Source organism: Daucus carota, chromosome 2 (assembly GCF_001625215.2).
Source record: "Daucus carota subsp. sativus chromosome 2, DH1 v3.0, whole genome shotgun sequence".
Lineage (NCBI taxonomy): Eukaryota > Viridiplantae > Streptophyta > Magnoliopsida > Apiales > Apiaceae > Daucus > Daucus carota.
The window spans coordinates 20,765,014-20,771,091 of NC_030382.2; the positions used below are offsets into that span (position 1 = coordinate 20,765,014).

General features: G+C 33.4%; 2 long non-coding RNA genes across 2 annotated transcripts; both read left to right on the forward strand.

The window, feature by feature from the left end:
- Window positions 1-474: 474 nt before the first annotated feature.
- Window positions 475-1,124, forward strand: LOC135150120 (uncharacterized). Its single transcript, XR_010288428.1, has 3 exons — window positions 475-757; window positions 867-928; window positions 1,019-1,124. It is a non-coding gene; the product is annotated as an uncharacterized LOC135150120 (long non-coding RNA).
- A 724-nt stretch (window positions 1,125-1,848) lies between these two features.
- On the forward strand, window positions 1,849-4,876 carry LOC135150114 (uncharacterized). Its single transcript, XR_010288419.1, has 5 exons — window positions 1,849-1,971; window positions 2,705-2,839; window positions 3,668-3,719; window positions 3,949-4,068; window positions 4,482-4,876. It is a non-coding gene; the product is annotated as an uncharacterized LOC135150114 (long non-coding RNA).
- Window positions 4,877-6,078: the final 1,202 nt, after the last annotated feature.

The following is a 6,078-nucleotide window of genomic DNA, read 5'->3' on the forward strand; positions in this document are numbered from 1 at the left end:
AAGTAGGTGTCTTAGGATTAAATATTGTAATGTCCAGTTGAGATAGTTATCCCACGAATCCATATGAAGCATGATGAAAGAATTAGAAGAAGTTCTGCAGCTCGTAATGCAGTTTCAATTTCTTGATTAAATATATTTGTTTATTTTTAAGGCAAAGATTTATAGTTTTGCATTTCTTTTGTTCAAAAAAGTTAAGGTTAATAGGAGGCAGTTTAATTAATGAAGTGAAATTTTATTATATATTATTATGAACAAGAGAAATAAGCGTGTATCTCTTAACAATCATGTTTTGTGGGAAGATTATATTATTTGAAGTTTGATCTGTTAGAAATCATGTTTCAACAGCCAACCCTTTTTCGTGTTTTCAGAATAATCAACCCATTTGTTGTCATTTTACGTACACAGATTCTAGTTGTCCAAGAAACTAATGGCAGATTCAAAGGCTCAGGCTTGTGTGGAAGCTACGTACTTGTACTGTTGATGTGGTAAGCACACAACATCGTTTCACTTTAATGTTACATTAATTCACATAATAGAATAATCTAAAGGCAAATAAAAAATCACACTTGAGATTCCGTGTTTTTTTTATTTTGAGCGTTGAACACTTAAGTTGACCACCTGAGAATATATAGCATTACTCAACACCTGAAGTAGCTGAGTGAAGATAGAATGGAGTTTGTAAGGTTTTTAGTGCTGATGATCACAAGTCTTGTCCTGCTTTTGCACAACTCATGTGCTCTTGTTGTTCATCACCAAGGTAACAACTAGCTTCTACTAACTGCACATTATTCCTTTCTGCCTCGTTGTCTCCTCGATACCCAGAAGACTGACCATCAGAATATTATATCTTTAATCTGTTATTTCAGGAAGGAAACTGAAGGGGAACTCTCCGATGGCTAGCCAAGAAAATTTAGCACCTGCTAAAATGGTATGCCTAATGCATCTATATCCTGATATTGTTATTTGTGATTGCTGCATTCATTCTCGGTATAACGTATGTCACCATAAATGTCTGCAGGGACTTATTCATCGTGATTCTTAATCTGATGCTGTCGGGGGAAACCAGCAGCAATGGAACTACTAGGTATTAAAACACCTATGCCCTTAGATACATACAAAATATTCTGACCATGAGTTCTGGTACTGTATAATAATTACTATTATTCGGGGTCATAGATTCATAGTATCAGCAGAAAAGTCCTATACACAGCACACACCACATATGACAGAGAAATATATTCTTCTCTTTACATATTTTTTAACAATATTCACTGTCAAAATATAGTATAATGTTGTAATTTTTTGTTTATTGTGCTAGACCTCATTGATCTGGTCAATTTGTTAAGGCTTTTTGGTAGTTTTTGTTTCTAGACATGTTGTATCTCAGATAATTTTCTCTTTTGTGAAGTTAGCTGACAGGGAGAGGATATATGTGAAGCTGCTTTCGACAATCTAATTGAGGATGCTTTGGTAAATTCCACATATGCCCCAAAAGATGGTGCTCTTGGAATAATCGACGACAATGGGCACTATACCATAGATTGGATATTGCAACCACTCAAAAGAAAATTTTCTTAAAATCGTTGCAACTGCAAAAATAAAATCAGTCTATTGCAATGCTAAAAAAATCATTACAATAGAATCAAAATTTCGTTACAATATTTGAAAGGGGTATAAAACGAACCATCTTTTGCAATCTTACTAAAGAGCGTTGCAGTAGATGATATTTTTTTTGCCCAAAAAATTGGCGGGCCAATTAAAATATATTGGCGGGATAAAAAATAAATTGCCCGCTTAATCAAAATAAAGTAAAAGGCGAGAACCTCACCTCACACTCACAGACACTCGGTCGACTAAAGAAAAAGAGGGAGACAGAGAGAGAGAGAGAGAGAAGGCAAGGGAGACGGAGAGAGATAGAAGGAGTCGAGCGAGAAGAAAGGCGAAAGAGATGGATGCAAGTAAGATGGAGAGGTATTATCTTCCTCCTCTAATAACTCAAAGTAAATAATGGTTTAGATGGTTTAGATGTGGTTTAGAAAGGAGTAAGATGTTGTTAATCGGGTCTACTTTTTGATAAATTAAGAGTTTATGTTCTTAATTAGGGTCATAGGTTTGTTTAATTATGAGTTGGTAATTTAGGGGTTTTGTTTGTTTGTTAATTTAGGTGTTTTGTTTGTTTGTTTATTAATTTTGGGGTGTTGTTTGTTTGTTAATATACCAAAATGAATCTTGATTTGAATTTTTGGAGATGATCTCGAGGGAAGTTCAGTTTCCTGATTTTATATATTCATAGCCATTGGATTTCATTTACTGCATTGTTTAAGTTAGTGTTTCTGTGGTGATTCACATTTGGGCAAAGGTTCTGTAGTTATTTAGAGCTCATGAAATGGAATCTTGATCTTTTTTTCGAAGAGAATCTTGAGGAAGTTTGAGCTGCTTAAAGCGTGCACTTAGCAACTGCAATACATTTCTTGAGTTATTGGACTTGGAAATCTAATTCCGTAGTTATCTACTTATATTGCGATCGTGTTCATAAGGCTGAGATCTAGCTAAACACAGTTCTGCTCTAGATTACAAAGTTGGTTTCCTCTAATTAGATTGTTTTTTTAATATATGTGACAGTTCAATTTGTAATCTGATATATCGGTGATGTTATTATGCCCAGATGGCCAGATCTAACTGCGATTAGAACTTTAAATTTCAGGAATTTGAAGATTCTATGGAGAAGACCATGATGTTCATTGTCTGTAGCACGCTGGTGCTTCTATGTTCTACATCAGCATATGCACAAAAGGGTGAATCTCCTCCATCTTACTCCTTGCATAAGTATGCCATAAAGGTACTTGAATTATAATGATTGGCATAACATATTTCCTCCCCAAAAAAGTGTAGTGTGTCTGAGTATTTTCAATATTCATCAATGCGCACAGCGCACACTGAAATTATATATGGCACATATCTTCTGTTACTTGGGCACCAAAACTGCAACATATTCCAAAACTTTTTGAAACTGTTCTTCATTTGGAACTTCTTTCTGGTTTATTATGTTGAATTTTTTAAATTTGGTGTTGCTCTAAAAGTGTCTGCTGCAATAGATAAACTACAGAGCAACAAAAGGAAGTGCATGGGGCTCTCTCATTGTTTCAATTGTTCTAGCAATCTTATTGGATCAACACTTTTGACGATCATCTAACTAAAAGCAGCTACATATTTATTGCAAGAAAACAGATTACATACATAAAGAATTCATGCATATTAGAACTAAGCATGACCAATCACAAATTTAGTAACAGAAGATTAAGACCTTTTCTTCGAAGAATTAACCGGCCAAAAAACAAAAATAAGATAATTTGATCTCACTTACAAAGGGACTTCCTGCAAGAGAATTTGACATTCATGAGGAAGCTTGGTATGAAGGACATAGTTCTACAAAGCAAGAGAGAAAAGACCAAGTAATATTACTGATCTTCGACTTATTTGTAGAATTTTATAGTGAAAAATCATTAGTTTCCTGATATCCTCGGATTTATCTTTTGTGTCTTCAGCTTAGAATATCTTGTAGTAATCAGCAAATATGTACATACTTTGTATTCCTGTATCAAGCCTATATAAAGGACTCTTTCCCTATCAATATAACATACATCAGGCATATCATTCTGATTTACAGGAGAGCTAGGAAAATGAGCTGGTGGTGGTCTAGTGTCGCTGTTGCTGCAAGGGTATTCTTCTGTATCGATTACACTAATCTATTCTCTGAATCTCCTTGTTGATAAGAACTGGGTTGTTAAGTTTAGATTGGTATTGGGCCTATTGGCCTTTAAGTCCACACACACACACACACACACACACACACATATTACAAACTAATTCCATTTTTTCTTTGCTTGAAGAACTAAGAATTTATTTTATTTCTTGCTGAAATGTAATTATAATTTTTAATGTCTACAGGTTTGTGATTTTGGGATGTCATGGTTTGTAGGTATCTTACTGGTGTCATACTTATTTCCTTCTATTACTGCAGTTCATGTATTGTTGATGGAAGCTCTAGGTTTTCTGATATGGAGGAAGGTGATTACTCTGGAAATATTTTATGCTTATAGTTGTTGGGCTACTGGTGTACTAGGAGTCCATGATTAAGAGATTACCGGACAGCCTATAAGTTCTATTAAGTAGAAATTGACTAAAGATTACAGAGCAGTCTCCATGATTAAAAGTTTATAAGAATATATATCCAAGTCTAATGGGAAACATACAAAAAAGAAAAGTGCAAGTCCAGATACAAGTGTTTTCCCTTCAGTCATCATTTGTAGTGTATATATAGCCATGCAAAACAGCTTTATATATTGTAATGTAAAATTGGAATTAGCTAAGTTGTCCTCTGGAACAAGTGTTTTAGATAGTTGATAGAGTTTTATTTATTTATTTATTTATTTTTATTATTCTAATGGAAATATGACATGATTATATACTTGTTGGTGTAGGATATCAATGGACTTGAAGATCTCTAATTAAAGCTTATGATATGGAGGATAAACTTAACAAAAACTGGAGACAATCCTCGGACATTTGGCTGAGAAGAATTATGTGCCGGTGGTCAGAATTAACATGAGCCGAATGCCAATAGCAATGCAGCTTCATATTCATGATTAGTTGTACTGTGTTCTAGATTTGACCCATTTTGATGTCAAAATTTGATGTACTTCATCTATTTTGGCCTATTTCCATTTCTAAACTCGAAATTGTTTTTTTATTTAGTAACTATGGTACTCATCTTGGTTGTGGTTGTCTAGGAATGATCATAGTTGTGGTTGGTAATAGCGTTAGTACTGTTTTTGGGATTTGTTGGTGTTGAACTTTTAATGGTGGATTAATATATATTTGAAATGATCATGTCAATTTTTTTATTCATTCTGTTGCAATATATGATTATAATGTTGCCTTAGAGGTTGCTTTTGGTATTGTAAATCATTTAAATAACAATGCATTAGGACCAAAATTTGTTGCCACAGGTGCTATATAGCAATGCTTAAACCAAAAAAAAAGTGTTGCAAATTTTGTTGCAATAAAAGAACAAACTATAGCAATGATTTAAATAGCATTGCTACAGAGGAAAAGTTGTTGCAATATGCGGATCTGGCAATGATTTGAACTTGTTGCAATACATATGTTAATTCATTGCAAAAAAGCCCCTATGGCAACGGGGGCAAAGTTAACGGTCGATTTTTTGAAAATCATTGCAATAGACGTTATTGCAATGATTTTTTATAATATAGCAACTATTTTCAGGGGTTGCTAAATGCAATCTATGGTATAGTGGGGCCTGATATCAAAAGTCTTTTGTTATGGATTTTTTGTTGATAAAAAATTTGGTGTAATAATATATTGATGTAATTTATTTAACATTCAAGATTTAGGATTTTTTTTTACTAATGTCAGTAACAATGGTACGCTCCTGACGGTGGTGGTTTAGGTATCGTTAGATTTGTGGTGGGTAACATTCTTAGTTGTTTTTTGGGATTTTCTTGTATTGAACCTTTAATGGTGGAATAATATATTTATGAAATGGTCATGTCCATTTTTTTTTATTAATACTGTTGCAATATGTCATTATAATGTTGCCATAGAGGTTGCTTTTTCTATTATAAATAACTTAAATAACATTACATTAGGACCATAATTTGTTGCCATAGATGCTATATGGCAATGTTTAAATCATAATAAAGTGTTGCAAATTTTGTTGCAATAAAAGAACAAACTACAGCAATGATTTAAATAGCATTGCTATAGAGAAAAAATTGTTGCAATATGCGGCTCTGGCAATGAATTGAACTTGTTGCAATACATATGTTAATTCATTGCAAAAAGGGCCATATGGCAACGGGGGCAAACTTAACCGTCGATTTTTTTGAAAATTGTTGCAATAGACGCTATTGCAATGATTTTTTATAATATAGCAACTAAATGCAATCTATGGTATAGTGGTTGTTAAAGTTGTTTTCTTCTCAATCATGTCTAAATAATTGTTTGTTACTTATGAGAATATGTCTTCCAAAAAGACCACCATGTCTATGCTCAAAC